The 25760-nt window shown below is 35.0% G+C and overlaps 1 protein-coding gene across 1 annotated transcript in view; it reads left to right on the forward strand.

Moving 5' to 3' along the window:
• LOC134530706 (uncharacterized) overlaps positions 1-25760 on the forward strand; it is a 466998-nt gene that overhangs the window by 211233 nt on the left and 230005 nt on the right. The window lies entirely within an intron of this gene.

The following is a 25760-nucleotide window of genomic DNA, read 5'->3' on the forward strand; positions in this document are numbered from 1 at the left end:
GGAGAAACAGGGAGGTTTCAGTATCGGCCTGGAATGGGTCCGAAGGCGACATCCCCTTCAAACCGTCCGTGTAAGACCGGTTTTTTTTAGCTTTCCCGCTGTGCAATAAATAAATTAAAAATTAAGCCACGAATCTTAAGTGTAATGGCTCTCAAATGTTACATGCAATAAGAAACGCATCATAAATCTTGAGCGGTTTTTAAACGGAGCGTATGCAGCTATAATTCTGCAGGTAATTTGGTGACCCAACAGTGCGGCTACCCTAAGTTCGTACATTAGTATTGACTGTTTAGTAACACGCGACGTTAACTCACATTACCAATGATTCCTGTTGGAAACAGGTCAAGCAGGATGTTGCTTTGGATTGTTTGAGTATTGTGGCGAGTTTCGAAAGAAAAAATAAGTAGTTTAGAAACCAAAGAAGAAATCTTAAGCTTGGTATGTTGAAAATTTCTTTGTTAACTCTTATATTCACTATTCACCTGATAAAAAAGAAATCAGACCATATTTTGTATATTGAGGTTTTTTTGAACAAACACATCAAATGGCTTAAACACATTTTACGCTAATATTCTTATTGTTATTAATTCAAATTTCTAACCCGACTTAAAAACCGCTGTAATTTTGAATAGTTATTCTTTTATCTATATCGTATTCAAACAACTACACACGAAAACGTCATTTCCGTTTGCTTGTCATCCATCAACAACTTGTGACTTCATTGTGGCCTGGTTAAGGTGGAGCCACAGGAATCGATACACGCTATCTTGGTTTTTACATGTCTTAGGCCACAGCAATTTTTTAATGGTGAATCTTTTTGTTTGGTTTCGTTTCAGCATAGTATAAAATTTAATGGAAACTTTGAAACTGATTGTGACTGGCTGCTTACAGATATTTTCACCTGCGAAGTCATTTGCGTTTAGTATTAAGCTAATCCTATGGATTGACTACAACTGTAATAATACTGTTAACAGAGAATATGTTATGATCATTAAAAATCTCTTACCGTATGGTTTATACCATAAAAAAGGCCAATTTTCAATTTTTAAAAAAATTAAGTGCTATTACATTAAAACTGTTGAAACCAATATGGCGTATTTCATTTCCTACCTGTTTAAAATACGTTGTTTATTTCGGAACATTTCGGTACAATACGTGTACGTGACTTCGGATATAAAGACCCTCAGTCACGGTGGGCGACAAGACTTCGTAAAGACGCTTCACGCTAGTGCACTTTTTTGCTTGAGCTTCGTAGTTACGAAAGAAATGAAAGAACCAATTTACCAAATCAGGAGGCGCGATGCGAATGCGAAAACGTGCATTCGGGTGTCGGTTGTCAGTCTAGCTCCGCCATTTCCGTGAATTATTCCAGCACCCGCGCCAGCTGTCCGACTGGAATCCTGGAGAAAGGTGGGGGGGAGGGGGGAAGGGAGAAAAAAAAAGGAGATGGAGAAAGGGCAGGAATAGGGAGAGTGTTTGTTTGGAAGCACAGCTTGAGCGCAATGGCTGAGGGACTAAAGCCTTTCGGAATTATTTATCGGATATTTCACTATGCACGTTGCCACGCAGTCACTTTCACGTTTATGCTGATAAGCGCAAACTCCCTTCCCTCCCCTCCCACCATATTCTCTCCCTTCCCCTTTCACAAAGCTCACTCATACCACGACGTAGACGCACACACTTTGGCAGCATTAATACTTCATCACGTTTCACCGGCCAAATTTTTTTTATAATTCCCCCATCGGTTTGGGGCAACTTGTAAAAAAAAAATAAAAGAACGCCATTATATCCACGAGAAAGAAATACAATGAATGGAATTCGAAAATAAATGAATGAGGTTTTGTAAAAAAAAAAAGAAGAAAAAAAAAGAAGTAAGCGAATCTTTCTATACTTGCTTGTGATGTGTAACATCTAGCCTTGGTAACGAGCAAACTCATTTGTATCGTGTTGCAAATGAACTTATACCGTGAAATGCGAACAAGAAATAAACTGCAGGATTCTTTAATATAATGCCGATCGTGATAAATATAAGCAAATTGTGTTTTGAACTATATTTCTGGACGCGAATGGCACCTAGTCTCCGCATCCGCCGCTAGAATTTGCTGCCGGAGCATCTACGTCGACTAATGTATCATTTGATTAGCAGAGATAAATTTTAAACTATATATAATGGAACAGTTTCGATAAAAGTGGAAAACACGTGGAAAAATACCAAACCCTTACTTTTCACCTAATTTCGACAGGTAGTTTAATTAAAGTACTGCCCATCGTTTTGAAATACATTAAACAGTTCATCATATAAAATTTACCTTTGTCTTTGTGAACTTTGGTTTGTGCCATCCACCATAGATGACAGCACCATGCTCGTTACACATTTCCGTTCCTTAATTTCCGTCTAAAAAATATTGTAGTGTAGAGTTGATGACACGCGCCCTGAGAGACTCCCAGTCGCGGCTTTGTTTCGGGTTGGTTTTGGTTTCAGCAATTTAGCGCAGGTTGTTGCGAAAGGTGAATCCCGGGCTTATTATTTGCTTGCAGTAGAAATTTAACCTGCTGATGTAAAGACACTAACGGCGCAATAAAATCGTATCTGCATTGCAAATAATTATTTAATAATTTTTATTTTATTTTGCATTTGTCAACATCATAAATCCCTTAATTGTTTGAGGCTGTGATCGAGTTTTTAAGGCCCTGTTATCCCGAGTCATCTAACGGTTTGTTATTTTAATTGTAATTTTAAAAGGCTTAAGATTCCCTTTCATTTTTTTTTATTGTGACACCTGTTTCTTGTTTTTGGTAAAAATGGCATAGCATCAACAGTAACTTTATTATAATTTTATAGATACCAAAATGAAAAAATAGCTTACACGTTTACATTACATATTAAATTAATATGAAACAAAGCTTTTTAATTGTTGTAGCATTTTAATTATTTTTATTATTTACGACCACCAAATGCCGTGTGCCGAGAGATAAGATGTTACATTTAAATAGGTATCGAGTGCCTATAAGTAAGATGTAAGGATAATATTATCTTTGAAAGATTTGTGCAATGGGAGTGCATGACTTGATGTAAGATTTTGGACATACGCCATTGCTAAGTACTTTTTCTGTTGAAGAAAAACTAAAAACTAAAAAATAAATAAATAAATGAATAAAACCCAAAAAAGACAAAAAAAAAACGCAACTGAGTCTCACCTGTGTTTCCGTACCATGTTAGTCTCTGCCTGAGGACGGGAGCATATTGCAGTTCCCGAAACGTCGCTTGTTTCTGTTTTGGTAAAACTATTGTGTTCGTTTCGTCTTTTCGTTTTGTCGTGTTTTTGTCTCGTTTCAACTGTTGTGCTGAATTATTTTGTTTTCAATATTTTTGTGCTGTCATCATTTGTGTTTTTTTTTTATCGTTCTATTCTGCTTTGGAAAACTATTGCGTTTGTTTCGTCCTTTCGTTTTGTCGTGTTTTTGTTCCATTTCAACCGTTGTGCTGAATTTTTTGGGTTCAATATTTCTGTGTCGTCATCATTTGTAGGTTTTTTTTTTCGTTCTCTTAGTACATTTTGTTTTTCATTGTTTTGTTGACCATATTCCTGTTACGGAATATTTTGTGGTGTTTATATCCTTGTTGACAACAGCAATTTTTTGCTTAATTTTGCGTTTTTTTTTGTATTTTTTTTGGGTTTTATCTATTTATTTATATTTTTTTTTAGTTTTTTTCAACAGAAAAAGTTCTTAGCAATGGTGTATGTCCAAAAACTTACATCAAGTACTGTAAGGATAATGTGAAAAATTAATTTCCAAGAAAGTTGTAAGCTTTTTTTGGTTGTGTTAACTTGTGTCAATCCTACCCATATATAAATATATAGGTATATATAGGCCCAACATTTTCATCGGAAAATAGTTTTTCACTTTCAACCGACAAATTATAAACGTAAATTTTTAACTTTAACATATTCAGATACAGTCGTTCACCCGATTAGACGTAAATTTTTAATCTCCCCGCTCCCTAAAACTGGACTTTGAGCACAAAGTTTACGTCAGATGTAGTCAGAGAGCACTAAAAAAATGGGGTGAAATATTTCCACTATTTTGGAACACGAGATCCATATTTTGTTTTGGCAAACATGTTACTATTGCGACGTCCTCCAGGATCGTTCCTGCAGACTGCACAGCAGGCGCTGGGCTTGAATGCAGGAATAACCACGACGACTGAAAAAATTTAATTAATGGTTTCTGCTTCAGAAAACCAGTTAATAAAATTTCTTTTTAAATAAGATTTTTGGTTAGAGTTAGTTACTTTCAATTTAGTTATGATTTTGTCACTACTTTTAAGAATAATGTAACTTTCAAATGTTCCGTTTTGAACCTACTTTTTGGAAGGCAGTATTCTTTCTTATGACCTGAAGAATAGGCTCTGAAATGACTGCACGTACTGATAAATCGTTTTGTCGAGTTATGTATTAACATTTTCAATTTTATTGCACTGCCATTACATTCGCTGTAACTTATTATATTAAACTACCATGCACTGGCATTCTGAGAGACCTAGGTTGAAATATTTTTAGTTCACCTTCCTTGCTGACCCTTTTAGATAGAAACAAGCTATTATGAAATAGCTCATAAGTTACAACTGGAAGGTAAAAATATTTTTTTTTTTTTTACTTTTCTTGAGTAAAATTAAACGTCATTAATTCCGGAGATGGGCATGAGATTTATCAACGTTCAAAAGTGAAACATTGGCAGAGGAACGAAGGCAGGGCGGACGGAAAGGAATGTCACGGAAATATATCACGGCCTGTCGTGCGTGCTTGCGTGGCGTATTGTCAGACCAGACGTTTCTTTTACTGCCCCCATTACGTCATTTATATGCCCTCGTTTCATTCTTCGGGCTGGTCGCGGCGGCCCCCCCTCCGCGACACGCGAACTGCTCTGAAATGGAATCCGGACAGAATCACGGCCGGGTTGTGGCTTTTCAGGAACTTGTGGAGTGCGAAGAAACATAACTGGAACGCAACACGGAGACAACTGTGAATATGGCCACTCCTACACGGCGTTGTGAACTACTTAACACAAGCGTTCTTAACTCGGAGACTTGTTACATTTTTACCTCAACATCTTCCGATCGGTGCCATATTCCATTCAAAAAAATAAGGTTTCTTCTAGTATTTCCACTGCAGAACGATATATCTTCTATTATGGTACGTGACCGACCGGTTTAACGCCAGAAAACCATATCTCAACTGTTGGCCGCTAGTGAGTCGCGCAGCTGGAGAAAAATCAACAGGTAAATAACATTTGTAAACTAATATGTTTTGTGTACGTGAATGGCAGTATATTTGTTGGTATAATAACTTAATTATACAGGTATGCAATTAACGATCCTTTCTGAAAAAAAGAACACAGAAATATTAACAACATCGCAATAGATTCAAGCTGTAACAATATATTCTGTGACCCGCCCACCACTTTCTGATTCAAGTAAATGTTTTCAAATATAGCTACTTAGTCATTTTCGTTAAAACTATTTCAGCTGTGCCGTGTGGCCGAGCTCTTAGTGTTGGTTATAATGACTAGTAAACGCACCTTCAGCGATAATTAAAATTAAATATGATAATTCAGCTATTACAAGGGACACAAACGTGGATTTATTTGAAGCATTCGTTAAAATAACGCGCTTGTAGGTATGGGTGGTAATTGTTGATAAAAGTAATTTTTTATGTCAAAACGCACTTCCGACTGCAATTGTAAACGTCTCACTTCTCACGCGGGAATACAAAATATTATTCCGACAAAAATCATGCATGTTTAAGGACACGGGGTTCAGTAAGTAATACATTATTCTAAAACAGGCCTACGTTTCAGGAACGGTTTTTTTTCCTCTCCATTTTGTGATTCCAATGTTACTATTCGTTTTATTACACAGGCCCGGTCGTTTCACCTGATAGCTGTCATTTGGAGACGATATTTCTCCTGAAATGTACGTTAAACGTGTGGTTTCCTTCCTTTATCGCTCTGTAACGACACCGTGTTTACACAGAGGCGTGCAACTAAAATACCGTGTGAACTCTGGCTGAGAGAAACATCTGTAGCTCACCTCGATACATGCACAATATATATATATATATATATATATATATATATATATATATATATATATATAGCCAGATATTAGACTGCAATTGTCAACGAAATGAAGGCTGGTTATATTTTATTTGCTGTTTAATTTATAGTTACGAATACATAAATATTAATACAAAATGTAAAATCTGTAGTTTTCGGATTATTTAATATTTAAAACGTTTATTGTTTTCAAATTAGTTACTTACACGAAAACATTCTTTTTTTTTTCGTGTGTCTGTAAAAAATGATAAAACTAAAAATCAGTATATGCCATTGATTTGAAATTCACATGGGGTAGTAAATATAATATATTGAAATTTCAATTTTGTGTTATCTCTAACGATTTCATTTATTATATTTATATACCACAAATTGATCTCCGTAAAGCAATATAATGCGGAGTATTAACTTAATTTCATTGTATTTTTATATAGACCAAATGTGTTTTTGAGCATACTATTTTAGAATATTTATTTTCACAAATTGGCGAGAAACTCTCTACAAAAAAAATATGTATTATATAGCCTGGAGCAACAATGATATCATTAAAACTCAGAGGAAGTAATCACATATTTAAGGTAAAAAATTAAATCACATTTAATATTTTAAGGAATTGTAAATTTTAAATTCGTTGGTTAGAAAATATATTTCGGTGTTTTCTATCCAAACACACTGCGTAAATAGGCCTGCCCACGCAAACAAATGTTAGGGAACAGCTAGTATTTTTAAATGCTGTTGCGCTAAACCAATGACGAGAAACTAGTTTGCAAATTATATATATTATAAGTATCATATAAAAACATCCATACATTTCCTTGGCCTGGGCGATTTGCGGAACATTTTGGTAAGTGACCTAGGGTAATGATTTCACCGTTCTTTTAAAACTAACGGACAAACGAAAATTTTATTATTTTTCTTGGCTCACGTGCATTTTTTTAAAAAAATTGGATGTTTGACGAATTATTTTTGGCGAAATTATAGACTCACCTAATACCATAACTACAATTATATTGTGCACTGCTGTATGCTCCGTTTTAGGCATATCGATTACAGGAGCTCTGTACACGAGTTCCCATGATATCTCCCCTGTCTTCATTCCTCAGCTTGCCCGACTTACCATAAAACTTAATCTATTTTTCTTAAACTGATCATTACAGTTTGGTTTGTAGAGTGAGAGAAGCAGCAGTTGTTATGAAAGTAATATTTCTTGAGGGAAAGAGTTGGATTATCGCTACATTAAGCTTTCCAAAACCTTGTAGTTTGAAAATATTCGTGTAAAATCTAAACGACTTAAGCCAATATCGAAAGTGTTTCAATTAAAGTAATAGATTCTTCATAACTTAAGTAGTAAAACTTCTTTACGTACAGACACTTGCTAAAAATACATTTATATACTATTCGTCTAAGCGTAAATATGCATACAAAATACATGTTTACAACTTAGAGTTAGTTTTTTTTTAACTACAGGTATTCTATTTTATTTTAGTTTGCGTTCCTTAACATATAACGGAACTTATTAAAGTAAAACAATTGTGAGAAACTTACCATACATGCTAATGGAATTTTTCCTTACAATTTTATGGACTAATAACTTCCATGGATGCATAGGAATTTTAACGAAATTTAATTTATAGTTAAAAGTATTCTGTAATTTTAAACATATATTACAATATCAATATAATAATTTTTAATTTGTTGCTACTGTAATATTTTCGCTAATATTAAAAACACCGTATTTTACAAATCATTTTCTATTAATCGAAACGAGATTCCCTGGGATAAATGAACCCCCTAAGTGTATGATTGCATCATGCACGTAAGCACCAACTACTATATATTCTGCAATTCGTCACTGTCACAGATGGAGCAGATTGAATGAGATATTTATGCAGTCACAAGACATTTTCAAATTTGCATGTGTCTTCTTTCCCCTATCCAATTAATAACACGTCGTACCTTTAATAATATTATAATGCGAATTATTTAAATTGCTTATATAATACCAAAATGTAACTTTTACAAGCGTTTATTGGTGGAGTCATTCTGTTCACAGTATCGTTCGTGTTCTTTCTTCAACTTCTCCGTATTTTAAAGATAGCAGAAATATTAACTTTAACAGCGCCTAATGAACTTCTATAAAAGGTCTTAACCTGGTAAGTAAATAATTTCAAATGTATGTCTATGGTAAATGAGATGAACCCACAGGAATAGTTAAAAGTTGGAGAAATTCCGCAAATATTATGCACATTAATGTGCTCAGTTGATATTGGAATGCTATTCAGGAAACGATTAACACTTACTTTAACTATTGGAAGTACTAAGACAACACACAGCATAAATTCCCAGATAAGAATCCGAACCCAGATTACTGCGAAAACTATTTTGTAATGATACAGATTTTTTTTTCTCATAAATGTACAAAGTTACCAATATCTGTAATTTCAGATGAATGTTTATACTTCATTTTAAGGGGAAAAAATTGCAATCTTGTACAGAACTTCACACCACATTGTGGAAATCAGTGTCAGACCACCGCAGATTCTCTCTGTATGCAACCAAAACAGCAGGTTTGTCTTGTCTTCCTCCACCGCGCAGTTGCCCAGGTATCCGCTCTTGGACACGACACTGCTATAAAGGAATCATCTTCATAATATTATTATATCTACCTACCCTGCATCACATTGAATTGGGATCCCGGCTGTAAAGTTACTGTGTCACTTTTTATACCACATATGCTACTTGGTCTCGTTTCCGGTGAGGTGAAACCCCAAACGTAGAGTTGATGGGAAAAAATGTGGACGGTACAGTAAGATTATGGATTATTTCAGGTGGTACCATTTTACAGATTTTGCGTCATTTAGTGCAACGATAAGAGATGTAAGACACTTACCGGACCTACTTATACACCCCCTCCACTCGGCGAGTGTTACTATTACTACTATTATGTGGACAAAACGCGTGAGTTTGTTAGCTTTTAAGATGTCACTCGAAAACAACAGCATCGATTTTAAAATAATTCTTTAACTTTTAAAAACGTCTTTATTCCAATTGGAATAGACTATGATTTATTTAAAAATAGTATGTTTCTCTATGATGTAGCAATGTAACTAAAACTGAAGAAAAACTACCAAATTACCACTTTTTTGTCTTACGCAGATTAAACCGTTATATATATATATATATATATATATATATATATATATATATATATATATATACATAACGGTTTAATCTGCGTTATATATATAACCAAATAACAACTGCAAAGTGTATTTTATAATTATTCTCTCTAATATTCTTAATATATGTCTTCTATTTATATCATGGAACGTGAACGTGATATTTCGGTTCCTTATCCAATCTTTGTTATTGAATTTGCCATTATGTTAACACAATGTTGCTTAACAAAATTTTAATTTAAAGCCCGGTACGAAAATATTAATCGTAACCAAAATAATATTTTAGATATGTATTTTTATACTGACTTTTAAATGTTATCTCAGTGTGTTAAAACATCTTTATACAACCGGGCGAAGCCGAGTACAAAGGCTAGTAATTAATACAATTTAATGTTGGGAAGTTCGGATTTACCTACGGTTTGTCAAGTACAAGCTTATGCACGGAATAAATAAGTATTATTCAATATGATAACATGCGTGCGAGGTTTACCCCTTGCGTTAACCAGACAGTGAAAGGCTCGGTATTGTATCCATTTGTTGAATAAAAGTTTGTATGTAAAGCTAGTACCCCTGAGAAACGTGTAAGTATTCAGTGTTACTCTGTCAGTACTCAGAAAACACAAGCGGAAGCAATTCATTGACTCGTTAGGGATGTTTTAAAAACCATATTAGCAAACCAGGAAAAAGCACACAACATCTGTCCTTTAAAGGTGCTAAAGTACGCACTTTTAGAGTATAACCCCTACGATATGGGCTTACGTTGCGAGCACGAAAAGGAATTTGGGAGGCAGGAGGGTTGTTAGTTATTTCCACGGCGTGTTATTCTTGCATTCGCGGCCACCTTTGCTAATGGACCTCTAAAGCTAAAAATTGTAGTTGGCGTTCTTCAGCGGAGGTGGGTTAAAAGGCAATAACAGTTGGAGGAATACTCCCGCATTGCCCGCACAGCCACCCTCCCTGGGTCCTTTGTCGGGAGGCTGGGTGGCTGGGCAAAGAAGGTGGTCTTTAGGATTGAGGAGGGGAGGAGGTAGGGGCGCAGAGGTAATGAGCAGGCAGCCGGGACGTCGGCGTCGCTGGCTGTTCGGAGACTCTTCTAATTCGCACGGTAATGTCTGCGGCCATTAGTTCCGTGTCATTTGCTTCCGGAACCCACCCGGTCCTCCTCCCGCCCGCGGATGGCGCACCGTCTGCTTCCGTGCGAGCGCCAGGTGTTGCGGATAGCGTAGGCAGGGGTGAGGGGGCAACAGAGATTCGCGCGGGCGTCTGGACCGCGGTGGTTCGGCCCCCTGAGTCGCACCTAATTGCAACCCTGAGGATGCATAATGTCCAACCCTTAAACACTGTTTATTTCGCCTGTGTTTCCCAAATTTCCTATAATTGTTTCTTTTTTTTGTGATGTGATAACATCATAGCTCTCGGAATAGCATTTGGAAGGAGTAATTTCGTGAATAAAACGGAAGTCACATGGAACGGAAATGTGTTTCTACGGTGCTTCCATCTGTAGCGGATGGCGTGAAACAAAAGTTCTCAAAGCTGAACAGAAACTTTTTTTATTATTAACTGTTTAATGAGGTTTAACACGATAGGCGGCATTTTTATCAAATTCTTGGTGAAAATACAGGTCCAAGTCTTTTTCGCTTTTATCGGAGCCATTTCATTATATAGTGTAAAACTTCGGTCTAATAATGAAATTATTCATTAATCAATGAAGGTGCTTCGGCAGCGAATTCTAGTGGCGATCGCGGAAATTAAGCGTAATTTGCGCCAATAAATATAGTTGAAGACACAATTTGCACATATTTATGACGCTCGACATTATTTATGACGCTCGGCATTATTTGAATGATTTATACGTTAAATTTCGTGTCCGAAACATGTTATAATTTTATTTGCAACATGAAAACAAGTAGCAGTAAGTAGAGACTCAAAATCATTCTTCCAAAACGTCAAAGAATTGACTTTAGGTGAAGTAACTGTCAGTAATATAAAATTTAGGTTAAATTACGTTTGCCAGTATGACTTTGGTTATAGTAGTTTTATGTCTTCTGGCTGCATGCTACTAGAGTTTAAAATAATTTTTCAGCGAGATTCATTTCTGGATTTTCGTTCGAATGGCTTTTCACGAAACGTCATTGGGTCTACAGGCCTGTTAGTCAAACAGTTTTATGTCTATCGCTATGCCGCCGTAATGAAAGACTGTTGCACACAATGACACGGGCAATGAGTTTTCGGGACGAAATCGTCCATGGCCTATGATAAATAACCGTCCCAGCATTTTCTTGGAGTGATTTTGGTAGAACATGGAAAAACCGAGATCAGGATCTTCGGATAGCTTTTAACCAGGGTCTTTTGGAATGTGAGTTTAATGTCTTACCACGGTGTTACTAAATCCATGCGTTGTTTAAACGGTAGACGGAAAAAATCACAAGTGTAGGTATTCACGATGACAAGATATATCTTTCAGCCTGTCTCCACCACACTACCCTTGTTTTGGTAATATTTAAGCAATTTCGCTAAAACGGAATGCAATATTATCAGGAAAGGCAGTAGCAACTTTGACTAACAAAATTTAAATGAGGATAGCCAGAATATGTTACAAGTGATTTTATAACTAGTTAGCCTTAATAGTGCGAAAAAGTTTATATTTAAATAATTACAACACTTTAATTTTATTCTTAATTTTGTTTTTATAATTGTAAGTAAAAGAAGATAGACTACATTCACTTAAAAATCATTTTATCCGTACTTAAGTAAATTGTTTGTTTTAAAAACAACTTTGACCTAAAACTGAAATTTTGAGCAGTTATTCACTATAATTTAAAAAAAAGTTAAAATCGGCTCTCTTTAATTTTAAACTTACGATTATTAAAAGAGAATAAATGTTTTTAGTTCCTGAGTAAATTTTTAGGCTATATTTAAAAAGATTAAATTTGTAGTTGTTTTATTTCAAGATTTTTTTTTTCGGGGTAAGGGGGATATTGCAAATCGGATAATTTACGTCTTCAAAAAATTCATAATTTTTGTATTCGAGAGTTTTTTACTAATTATTTTTCTAATAATACATATTTTTTTTTAAAATTTTACTGTATACCACAATTTATCTAAACGTTGTTTAGATAGAGAGCCTCTGTACAAGGTATCATCATTTTATAGAAAATGATTGAAGACCTTGTTATGCTAGTTTGGTTTCAATTGAGGTAGTCAAAGTTTAATTGTTTTGGTAGAATGCATATTTTTAAATAGTGTATGTTATTTAAAGTACTAGTTGACTCGTGCGGAATTCCGCAGTGCGCACCAAATCGTTTTGTGTGGCATCAAATTCTTTAAAAATTTGGGAGAAATTACATTTTGAAGAAGAATAGAAAAACGTAAACGGGTGTTGGTAAAAAAGAAGACATCTAATTAAACACATCAGTACAAATAGCTGTTATACATTTTTTTACAGAAGTATTACATTCAAACATACCAATAATATATGCGTTTACAAAACCTCTTTAAATACAATGTTGGAAGTGATGTGATCATCTTCACTTTTGGGTTGTACGTATCTTCAATACTAACTGATGCTATGAGAAGTAAATGTAAGAGTTTGTGTTTAGAGGTTATGTGTGTGATACAAAATATCAACAGTAATTTCAAAAGTACTTACTTATAAGAAAAGTCTGACGTGCCAGAAATTTTGGTTAAGTAGATTTTGGTGGAATTTTTTGGTTAAGTAGAAGGATATTCTAAGATTTCTTTATCATAATTTTTGTTAATTATGACGGAAGTGCAAATTGAAAAGAAATATGTAAACGCCGATGTTTTTAGTAGATATTTGAATCAGATTCGATATCTATCGAAAAAACGAAGCACACATTAAAGGACCTCTTCTTAGATGATTTAAAATCTCATATTTAAGAAAGCTGTACATTTAAAGACCATGGGTATATTTTTCGTCGTTAGCCGGCATGATAGGCTTTAAAATGAGGGGTAAATCATGGGATTTGATAAATAAATAAGGAAGATCTCGCGGACCGACAGAAAAACAGGCTAGATAAATAATATATAAGATTTCTCATTATGTAATAATATCTATGGAGAGTATAAGCAAAGCATATCTTATAATTAATTTTTATTAAAACTCTGTTTAAATAAATGAGTAATTTACAGATTAATAATATAATACACAAGACGAATTCAAATCCAATTTTATTTTTAAATCAAAATATATTTTTAAAATCTATTAATATAATATTCATTGCATTATTTGTAAACCGATAATCATATTTGTATGTCCTAATAATTGTTGAGATATGTTTTTGTGTGTCGAAGGTTAAGAAAGCTCGTTTGTATTTGGAAAAAATTAAAAAATACATATTTAAGTTGTTTCATTAGAAAAGATTTACTAACATAGTTAAAAAAGGGCAGATTGTTGAAACACATTATGTGATTTTCGTGGTTTTCATATATAGAATCAAAACTCATAACATATCTCACATCAAAATTTGTTTCATGCGATACATGTTTTCTAAGTCACGGGGTAGTTTGTCATTCATAGGCTGAGAAAGAAGCCATTTTGGGCCAAATATAATATAAAATCTAAAAGCTAAGTAGTGTAAAGATTTTAATTGTCATCGCAAATGTTTGATTGAGAAAAACGTTAATACACTTACTTGTATGCATCCTTATAGGGGGAAAAAATATTTTGACACACTTCGGTAATTTTTGTCTGTTTTCTGTATTAAGAAATTGTTTTGATAAGTAAAACTGAACTTGAATTGCACAAAATAAATATATTTGTGTATGTATACAAACAATAACATATTTGTAAAAAAATATTTTTTATGAATTTTTTTACAGAGAGAGAAATAGTAATATTTTTCAAGCGATGGATGCATTAACACGTGGTAAAACTTTGACACATTCTCATGACTTTTTACAACTCTGATCAAGTCACAGTATACTTTCTGTTTGATAAGAGTGGGTAAATTAATTAGATCACTCCTCATAAATATTAATAAAATACCCTACAAGAAAAATCTGGATTTGCCAATCATTTTATCGCAGTGACCAAACAAATCTTAGTGATTGAAGTGTGCAATGTTTTTTTTTTTGTGAGGAGCTGAGCAAACAGTTGGTATCTTTTTACGTGTTGTTCGGAAAACAGATGTCCCCCACGGGGATAGCCGGCGGCAGATGCGGGCTATTTGTCGGGAACATAATGGAACTGATGGCTATACGGGCGTATCACAAACACGCCATCGGGATATTCACGTAGGGGTTGTTGAGGCAGGTCAAGCACTACGAGAACTGGCAAAATTCCACCCTACGTAGTAGAAAAAAAATTGGTTCGAATAAAAAAAAGTTAGGCCTACACGTTTAAAAATTGGAAACTATGTGTGAACCTTACCAAAGTATGCAACAATAGCCAGTTAGTAAATAAACAAAGTTATTATGTTATGTAAATTACCTTAACTTAGTTTAGTGTTATAGAAAATGGATTACCATTTTTTTAATACTAAAGTTACAAACTTTGTTATCACATCGAGTACAGTAACAAATTGTCTTCTTATAAACTTAAATGCATAAAGGACTTTTTTATTTTATTCCCTAAAATTATTTTTCATCTATACTTGGGAACTATTAAAAAGCTTTGAAGATTAATTATCTGAAAAAGTTTATCTTAAATTTACAAAAAAAAAAAAAAATACTAGACAGTGAAACTATAATTTGATTATTTTACGTAAAGCTATTTTGACGTACGGAAGTCAGAATAATGTAAAAAAAATATTCTAAAAAATACTAAAAGGGATTAGTAAAGCTGTTAAAATAGTTTCATTTTTTAAAATAATTCTTCTACTGAATATTTATTTTGATGAAGGTACAATAAGTATTATTTTTGGGGTTTGATTTCAGGTTAGTGTTAAGCTAGATGTCACAGTTACTTTTGTACGTGGCCTATCAAGAACAATTTTCAAAATTCCTCTTTTAGAGTGCCCTTCAGCCTTTTGAGACTGCTTATTGAAAATTAACCCAAAATTTAATTTCTGTAAACAAAAATTGCAGGTAAATGTGTAGAAATTAAGATTTTTCCATACTGGATATTTAATAGCATTGGTAGAACGATTTAAAAAACTACCTAACAGCGTGCATGTTGAAAACACGTCACTGTAGGTACGTATAAAGAAAGAGTAGAAATGACATAATTATGTATATATGTCCGGAAATACTTATGCGTATCTCTATAGCAATTTAGATTTGTTTGTGTGTGATAAACTACATATACAGTACGCTTTGTATGTACATATACACTTAAATATTATTCAAGCAGGACAGCATTATCTAATTTTTAAGGTATTTAATTAAAACCGCGTTTGTCGACCGTTCATTTTATTTTTTCTCAATCGTTAAAATCCTCCTTGTGGCCCACAGGGGATGCGTATCTTGTATTGCCAAGCTGCGGAGAAGATGGGAGAATCCACTCAGCCACCCAAAGTGCCAGAAGTATTGTATATCGTAGATGGAGTGTAAGGACTGTGAACGTCTGGACATTTGACGAACAGCCTGAAGCGACTGCTGGAGGAGACACGTGGATTCCACGGCGCGTACTGCTCGCCTAACCGTGCCGAGTCTCTCATTCCTCGTGTCACGCGCCCGTCGACTGCAGGCGCCGAGGCGCGAGCGAACGTCACGAAGCCGCCATGTGGATTGACGGATTGATTGATTAAAGCTGCTGCTTCTTCTTCTTCTTCCTCCCCAAACTGCGAACTGCGTCGAGGTCCCGTCGCACTTCCAAAAGTTTCGCTTCCGACACAGTTCTAATTTGATTGAGCTGGTCGGATCAAATACGAGGGACGTGACGACACCGTGAAAGTCATTAGCGTAGCTGTGTTTTTTATTTGTCTGACGAGTGTGATAACTTAAGATTTCACATCAAATGTGTGGTATGTACGACAGGTCTTAAAATATTTCGGGTGTTTGACAGAATGGGCCCATCATATTTGTGCCCGCTGAAAACGAAAAATGGCAGATGTTTACGTCACCAAGTTATAAAAACAACATAATGTCAATATGAATGTCGTAAGAAAGTAATTTATCTTGACAAGTGATCGAAAGTTGTGGAAAATTAATTTTATAATTAATAAAGTATTCATGAAATTTTAATTTAAAGTCGTTTTATAAGTCGAAATTTCCCATTAACCACTGCTATACATTATTTTCATTTTAAAAATAAGTTTATTATAAAACAATTTGATGTAGCTCGGTTCAATAATAAACATTGATTAATGATGTGATAGAATTTATAACATGTTTATTTGTTCAAATTTATTTTATGGAGAACATTTGGAAGCCATATTTCGTCCAAAATTACCTCTCAAACTTTGTTGAAAATTGTAGTTGGAGACAAATGTTTGACAGTTTAAAGTACATTAAAGACGTCGCCACGATCGTAACAGAACAATTTAGTTTCAAGGCAGGATAGAGAGAGACGCGAGACTGGATTCTGCGATGACGGGAGTTACAGCGACATCCGCAACTTTAACGACTTCTCCGCTTTGCTTGTCACACTTCTGGTTTACGGCAGTTGACAGCGAAATTACCCGTGGTGCTTTCTCTTCTTTGGTCTTCCTCAGCCATCAGGACAACAGTTTGATGCCTGTGGTTTGATGGGCCGTGTTAAGGAACCTATTGGTGTTTCTTGCAAAATACTCTTTCGAGTTGAAAAATATTTCATTTATTCTGCACGCAAGAAGAATTTACATTATCATGTAAAAGCTCTGAAAAGTAATTTATTCGGGAAATCGTTGTTTCGAAAGCGCAGAGCAATTTTCATGGCTTAAGAATTAATGGCTTGCATGACATTTATAAATAAAAAAATACAAAAATGGTTTTATTGTTTTTATATTCTTTTAATAGAAACCATTGTGATTACTATCTATGACATAATATTTGACTTCCTATTTTAAAACAAGAAAAAATTTTCAAACAATTTTTTTTTTTGATTCGCTAAACTTTGCACGAATATTTGAACTGAATTTTTAAAGTTGATTATCAAAAGTTTTCTTAGATACTGCAAACATTTAATAATTAAACTTTATTTTGATGTATCATGCTTATTATGGGCGCAGTTTATGCTGGAAAGCTATTCATGGAACGATTTTAAATTAAATTTAACTATTAAAGGTTTTCACGTAAAGGTACAAATTTACAAATATCTGTAATTTTACATTAATATTTATGTTAAATTTATAAATAAAGTTTACAGTGTACACAATGCAAACTAATTACCTATTTCGGTTGCGTAGACTGCTTTAAAGGTTTTTGAAGTATTTTTTTTATAAAATTAATTTAACCTTTTTTTGTCAAATGACGGATTAGGGTAGGTAAAGAAAATATCATCATAAATAACTGAAAGATATAATGAAAATATAGTTAACGATTGAGTTCTTAATATATATTATTAACTAGATAATGCCCGGCATGCGTTGCAATGCCTCAATCAATTTTTTTTGTAATTTTTTAAACGTATACTAAGCATCTCTCTTCATCTCTCTAATTCTCTATCTCTCTATGTATATCTCTATAACTCTCTCTATCTTTCTATTTATATCTCTATCTCTATATATATCTTTCTAGCGGACCCGACAGACATTTTCCTGCCCAAATGTACTTTTTGTGAGATATGGATATGGCGGTAAGTATTTCTACGCTGGACATTTTGTATCTTCTCATTATACATACCCCTCCTCTTGGCCACGCCACTGCCGTTACCAAAAACCTTTCCCATGGTTACGCAGAAGGCAACAACAATGCAAAAGCCCATTGCCATGGAGGCTAATTATCAACAATGCTTAGTTTTTTTGCTTTTAAAGCGTGTTATTTTTTAGTTTTTCTTAACTCAGAATCGAGATCAAATATCCAATTGTGAATCTAAACCATCCTCGAATCCCCGTGAACTCACACACAAAATTTCATCAAAATCGCGTACAAACAGACAGACAGTAAAAGTACTGTTTTATTATAGTAAGATAGATAGATTATTCTTACATGTTCGCATCCATGCAGTATATGAAAAATCAGCATGCATAGCCCCACACCTATAACTATACGTATCTGCTGCCCACGACTTTTTCCGCATGGAATTTTGTATTATCTTGCACCATTTAGAAATTTAAACATTATAACATAACAGTTGATACAGTTGTAGTAGTTTTCTTATGTTCAAAAATGATAATTTTTCTCATCTCTATTTCAGTCTTTGCAATAAAAATATGTTACTACCTAAATTTTGAGTAAATATGTTTCTACTTTCAAATGTAATGACGGGAAGACACTTCATAAAATGTCTTTGTAAACCACATTTACTGTTTTTTCCGTCTTGAGCTAGAATGTAAAGATTGTCTGCATTACTGACCCGCGAGCAAGCTACATACATTTCAGAGAGAGAGAGAGAGTGAGAGAAAGACACCTATTGAATGTCTATCCAACTAATTTTTTTATGAGAGCATATTTTCATTAAATAAATCATGAAATCATTCAACGATAAAAGCTGTTTATTTAACTAAGCGGACGGGTTCGCTCCAAGGAGAAAATTGACGCGGCGAGACCTCGTGGACATAGAGAAATGACACACACTCACTATTTGTGTGGCTATGAAACATGATTTTTTTCTGCAATTTAAAATGTAATATACAAAAAGGGTATTGAAAATTGAAACAAATATGGCGACCCTATAAACTGTCAGGATCTTTATTTTTTTCTTACTCTCTACTTAGTTCCTTACAATAGCAAAACTTAATGGCTTCTGATAATGCGTTGCAATTTTTGCTTTTAAAGCGTGTTTTTTTTAGTTTTTCTTAACTCAGAATCGAGATAAAATATCCAATTGTGAATCTAAACCATCCTCACTATTTGTGTGGCTATGAAAAATGATTTTTTTCTGCAATTTAAATTGTAATATACAAAAAGGGTATTGAAAATTGAAACAAATATGGCGACACTATAAACTGTCAGGATCTTTATTTTTTTCTTACTCTCTACTTAGTTCCTTACAATAGCAAAACTTAATGGCTTCTAATAATGCGTTGCAATTTTTGCTTTCAAAGCGTGTTTTTTTTTAGTTTTTCTTAACTCAGAATCGAGATAAAATATCCAATTGTGAATTTAAACCATCCTCGAATCCCCGTGAACTCACACACAAAATTTCATCAAAATCGGTCCAGCCGTCTAGGAGGAGTTCAGTGACATACACACGCACACAAGAAATATATATATAAAGATTATTACACATTTCATAATATATAACTATGGTATCGAATGTAATGGCTTTAATTGTCTATAAAGTATTGTATGTGACAATGATAAATCAATACACTCATACACCTACAATCATATTTTAAGTATAGTTATAATTCTTACTGCTAAATCTTAAGTTCTGTACTCAATCCTTAACTTGTCTTCAGCTTATCTTGCAAATAAACTTATTATATGAAACTAGGACACGAAATTAAAAGTTGTTTTTATTGAAATAAGGCCAAGCGGGATAAATATACTTACCAATAAAATATTCGCTTTTAAAATCCATACCAACATTCCAAGACGCAAATCACACACTTTCTGTGCCCGCCGCTAGAATTCACTACTTAAATCGTAAACGTTGGTTGCCACCATCATGCACAAATATCAGTATGGCTCCGATAAAATACTGAACCCCGGCTTCGGACCTTATTTTCGACAGATAAATGTTATCCAAATACTGCCCAATTTGTTAAAATACACAAAAGAGTTAAAATAGTACAAAGTTTTCACTTTCGTTAGAAGTTATCTAAAATATTAACCTGAAACATTTTTAAACACATTTGTAACACTAAGTTTATATTTATATATTTGTTTTTTGCTTAAATGACTGAAAGAAGTTAGAAAATATTCCTACAAAAAACGTTAAAATTATCGAGCCGATTAATTATTACTATTACAAATATAATATCATTATTTTAATTGGCTGAGTAAAAAATATTCCAGTGGCAAGATTTGAATCACGTTATTTGAGATTAACAAGCAGGCGCTCTATCGCTGTACCACTCAACCTGTTTAATATTTAGAAGGAGAATGTGTATTGTAATCATTGAATTCCAATGTTCTTAGGTATTTTAAAACTTGAGATTACTTTTTAGTAAGACTATTTTAGTCCAAATATAGTACAAAGTAGCTTAACTATCATAACATATTATTTTGCACACCAAAAAGTTTGGTATGTACCCTAATGCCTACGAAAGGTACTATATATTTGTATAGTTTATGTTGCTACACGTGGGTCCGCCATCTTTGCGTCACATTTCCGTTCATCGACTTTCATTCCATTTTCACGAAATTACTCCTACCATATGCCGTATACCGAGAACAAAGATGTTTACATAGTAACATTAAATTTTACCTACACGTTTATCTTTACCATGTTTACAACGGAAGACGGAAATCTGAAGCTGGAAGTCAGAATCAAGCGCAATTCTCTCAAAGACATAACAAGCTGGAGCCACGAAACACACCTCGTTTATTCTGGGGCCGCATTCTTCGTTGAAAATGTCCGTAAGTCAGACCGTAATTTCCATCGAGAGTCTAACATTCAGAAAAGAGGGTTGTGTTACGGCAGGAAAGGTGGGGATGGAAGGGTTTGAAGCCTCGGGATTGGGTGTAGGCGCAGGGGCGCATGCGGGGATGGAAGGGGATGCTGAAGGGAAAGGAAGGGGGTGCTGGCGGACGGCGATCTCATCTCCCGACGCCGCTAGCCTCGGCACTGCCGGCGCGCCAGCTTCCTGGTTCCCCAGCCGTTTATACGACGCCGTAAAAGGCAGTTCCCTCGCGAGGCGCGGCGGAAGAGCCGGGGACGGGTTCGCCTCCTCGAGATGGCCTCATCTGCCGCTGGCCGTGGTCACGTCCGAGGACCGCATCAGGAACGTTCCCTCCCCCGTGTTAATTCCCCATTCAGCCGGGCTTTTCGGAACCCCCCAGGGGGGCCGTTCCTCTCCCCCGGCGCGCGGCGTCTTGATTCCGGCAGCGAGGGTCGTGTTTGTTCGCTGCGAGGGCCAATCAGAGGCACGAGGTCGTCCTCATTCCCGCAGGACGAGGCACTCACATCCGAGTACACGGCCATGCAGCCCTTTACTGAACGCCAGAGAGAACACGTTCTGTCATTGATTATTCCAATGGGGAAGATTTATTTGAAACAATATTTACGGACGTACGCCCTTGCTGGTTTTCATTGCATATTGTAGAGAAACTACAAGATCGAACAAGAAAGACGAAAGCATAAACACACAGGAAAACAAGCCAATATCAACCAATGACAAAAAATGTTAAATGAATAAAGTGACAGCACAGATAAAACCTTGGAGGTAATAGGTAAGAAAAAATTTATCACGGCGGAGACGAACACAGTGGGCTGACAACAACGCGAGACATTTTTAAACAAAAACAGGAAAAGCAGACCAACACCATAGCAACAAACAGATGTACCAAACGCTGACACTAAACATCATCATTAGGTTCATTGTTTTTTGACTATATTTACAGTTCTTGTTAGAAAAAGTCTCGTCAATGTCAGCCCTCAGTGTTCATCTGTGCCGTGATATTTTTTCCGTATAATTTTCTTCCATGGAATTCTCGGTTTTTGTCTGTTCATTTAATATATGACATCACATTACTTTAGTTTGCTTTTCTCTGGGTTTTTTCTGTATTAATCTTTCTTGTACATTTTTGTGGTTACTCTGTACATACAGTGAAACCCATCAATGGTTTATGTCCATAAATATGATTTAAGTCAATGAGAATACCAAATGTTAAGTAAATGTTAAATGTGAATATTTATTCGCTAGAAAACAAGAAACCCTGTTTTGAAACTAAATTTGATGGTGGCTAAAGTAAACTTTTATAATCAACCAAAAAAACTGAATGGTTGTGGCGTGAATGGTGCAGGACTACACAATATGCAGAAACATACTATGCTGTATTGAAGAATTTTCACTGTAATTAACTCGTCAGGTTGTGCCTCACATTCATATTTTAATACAACGATTCAGTACACGGACAAAAGTGAACCTGCGCCGTATTATCTTCAACATAGCCATGGAACAGCGAATTTAATCACTTCGCGGGCATCAAAGCAATAAAAATTACAGCTATATGCAAACGAGTTTAAATTTTTTAAATGGTTCGAGATTCTACAGAACATTCTTCTAGAAGAAAATATTGTATGAATTAAAAAGTGAAATTGATTGGCGTGAAGAAAATTAAACTAGTACAATTCTAAAGCTCTTACAATTTTATACATACATTTACAAGTGCTTATTATGAATACGGGCGGGTTATATGATAGATATAACCTACGAGAAATTCGCTAGTTTTACTAATACGCATTGCTGCAATGATTTATGACTGAGCATTCAGTGGGCATTATCACATATTTAACCAAAACATACTCAGAATCCTAGAACTGAACTTTTAAAGTAATATATGGCTCTTTTTAAGCTAGAGGTATGTGTGGCGTTAAGAATAATAAGATATTGTCCTGTTCAGCCGATATTTATATAAAAATTAAAATATATTTTGAGAAACCTGATGGTTTAGATGATTACATTTAATAATAGCCAAGGACAAATGTAAACTATTTGCATTTGTTAATGCAAATCAGATTAACTGTTTGTAATTAAGTTATCACTAAACCTTCGTTAGTACTTCATATTTTATTTGTTATTTGGTACAAGGTGTAACCAAAAATTAGTAAACCAAGTCTTTCTCAAAATCACTAACCCATCAGTCTATATATAGTTGAAATATTAACAAAAAAATCAAGTCGATTAAATATCTATGTAGATAAGAGTCAAAATTCACTATCATACACCGAATTAAATCCGGTTCAGTTATCTATCGGGATCGAACAAGAATAATTTTTTGCAAGTTTGGAATCCAATAAGCTGCTGGATGATCACGGAATATCCATTTATGCCGCTAATGTTCTTCGTCACCCAACCACCTCTAATATCTTTGGTGTCCATGGGACTATTAAACATGTTTTTATTTATTTATTCATTTATTATCATGTCAAAATCTTCACCTTGCCTTCAATTGTGTTTTTACATAGGCAAATAATTGGAACAACGTGGGATATTGTCTACATTTTCACTAGAAGTAATTAATTATTTTTAAATGTTTAGTAGAGAGGGAAACATTTTGTAGGTTTATTGACATGTAGGTTAGACTATGCAAGTATCAATACTCAAAGACAGATATACCTTATTTTATTTGGCTAACAACCAATGCTGAATCTGAAATTTCATTAAGTATAGCTTTGTCTTTGGTTCTTATCTTAAAATTTGTGTCTTTTACATTGTGGTCTAGTTAGGTGGAACAAATTTATAAGCGTTTATTGATCTTAAAGCTTTAAAAAATATTAGAATTTTCCCATCCTCTGATACCAAGAGTAAAAAAAAGCTAAGACAATAATTATCAAATGGTTCGCAATCTGCGGCAAAAATGTAGGTTACCAGACAGATAACAAAACAAAACCGAAATTAATTACTCAAAATATCCTATGATGAGCAGCAAGGTTGCGTGAATGCTTTCTTTTCTATTCATACATTTAGCTGTATTGTTGTTATGCTGAATTATGTAAGGAATTCATTTAATAATGCAACGCGCTCTGCTATCAAGGTAGATAATGAAAACTTTTTTTGGTTATTTAACTTTTGTTAGTATTAATTAGAGAGTCACCTTTCTACAAGAAAAATTAATTAAAATATAATAATAATAATAACAAGTAATCAGAAATATTTTTACTTGTTAAAAACTAATCGGGAAATTTTTGAAGTAAAAAGCTAATATGACATGAAGTTTTGATAGAAAAAGCTACTATGGAATGAAAGTTTTAATTAAATGTTAAATTTACTGGACTTATTTAAAAAACTCTTTAATAAGTATCAGTTGTACATATATGTTTTGAATTATGTCAGTTGATCTATAGACAATAAATCTAAAACAAGCTGAAACAATAGCGAAAGGCTACTTTACGTTATTAAGTATCAAAAGTAAATTTTCCTAAGGCATTATCTTCAAGCAATGAGGTTCCGGGTTAAAATTCGGGATAGTAATAAAATGTATGATATTTTAGATGTGCGTATAAATAAGATAAAATTGTATGTATTCCTATCATAAACTTTCGGCATAAACCAACATGGGGTTTTCATAAAAAAACACTGCATTGTTCTACGTGTATAAATCTATTACATGCAATTTATTGCCTGAAATAAATTATAGGCTTGTAGTCAATTCCCCACAAATTATGTTTTACTTTCTTTTTTTCTACTACGTAACTCTTAATCTGTGGTTATAAAACTAGCACGATAATGATGTTTACAGCGTACTGGCGCAAGGGATGTTGCTGGGGAAGAAATAAACGACGTGAAAATCTAAATTAACGGACGCAGTGTCATTTACCGACGATCTGGAAAATGGGATTATGGGGAAGACGACAGTGCGATGCTCGGTTTGTCGGGCACTTTATTTCCCCCCGTCTGTTCCAGCCATTAGTTTTCTCGCAGCCCCCTCCCTCTCTCTCAGTTTCCGCGCGATAACCCAACCACTTCCTGCCCTGTCACGTGCCGGACGGGCGGATGGGGTTTGGTGGGGGTGGCGGAATTCGCGGGAGAAATATTTTACCCTCAAATCCAGGCCACCGCAATGGCAGGCGAAGGGGGTGGATTGTTTGAGTCCGGACCGACAGACGTGACGGACTTGTCTGCCCCACCCTTTCTTTCTCGCCTCCAACCCTCTGCAACAAGCTACCGTTGTCTACCATCCCTTCGCGCCTGGCACACCGAACGTATACCTTCTCGCCGAGCAGGGTTGACGTGCGGGTAGCCCGCCTTCCTTTTTCCGCAGGGGCAAGGGGAGAAGAAGTGGTTGCTAATAGAATTTCATGTGACGGCTCCCGGACAGGCTAGCGGGCCCACCTCGGCGCACCCTTAACACATCGCAGCCCGCCCCTTTCGTGGCCTCCAGAACCCGTGTAGCCAGTACCCTCCCTCTTCGCCACCTCGCAATTTCATTAACCCGTCCTCCCGCCGCGACCCGGCGCGTCCCGGAGGTAATGCTAAGTTCCCTTCGCCGAAGAAATATGAAGACTTGTCACTGTCTCCATTCGCCGCTTATCCTTTCTTTTTCATTCGCCCGATCTTATTCTTCCTGTGAACTCAGATACTTACCTCGCGTCATCTTTACTACGGAACTCTGTCGTAAATAAATATAGGCTAAAATTTGCAGGACGCTACTGACTGAGGTATATTGTGAATAGTTAGGGGCATGCATTTTTTTCGAAAAAATTTCTAGACTGCGCCACAGTTAAAACACTGTATCATCTTCTGTGATTCGTTATTGGTTGAGTTTCTTTCAGGTACATGTTTAGTGTTAGAACACGAATCACAACCATTC

Source organism: Bacillus rossius, chromosome 3, assembly GCF_032445375.1.
Source record: "Bacillus rossius redtenbacheri isolate Brsri chromosome 3, Brsri_v3, whole genome shotgun sequence".
NCBI classification, from domain to species: Eukaryota; Metazoa; Arthropoda; class Insecta; order Phasmatodea; family Bacillidae; genus Bacillus; species Bacillus rossius.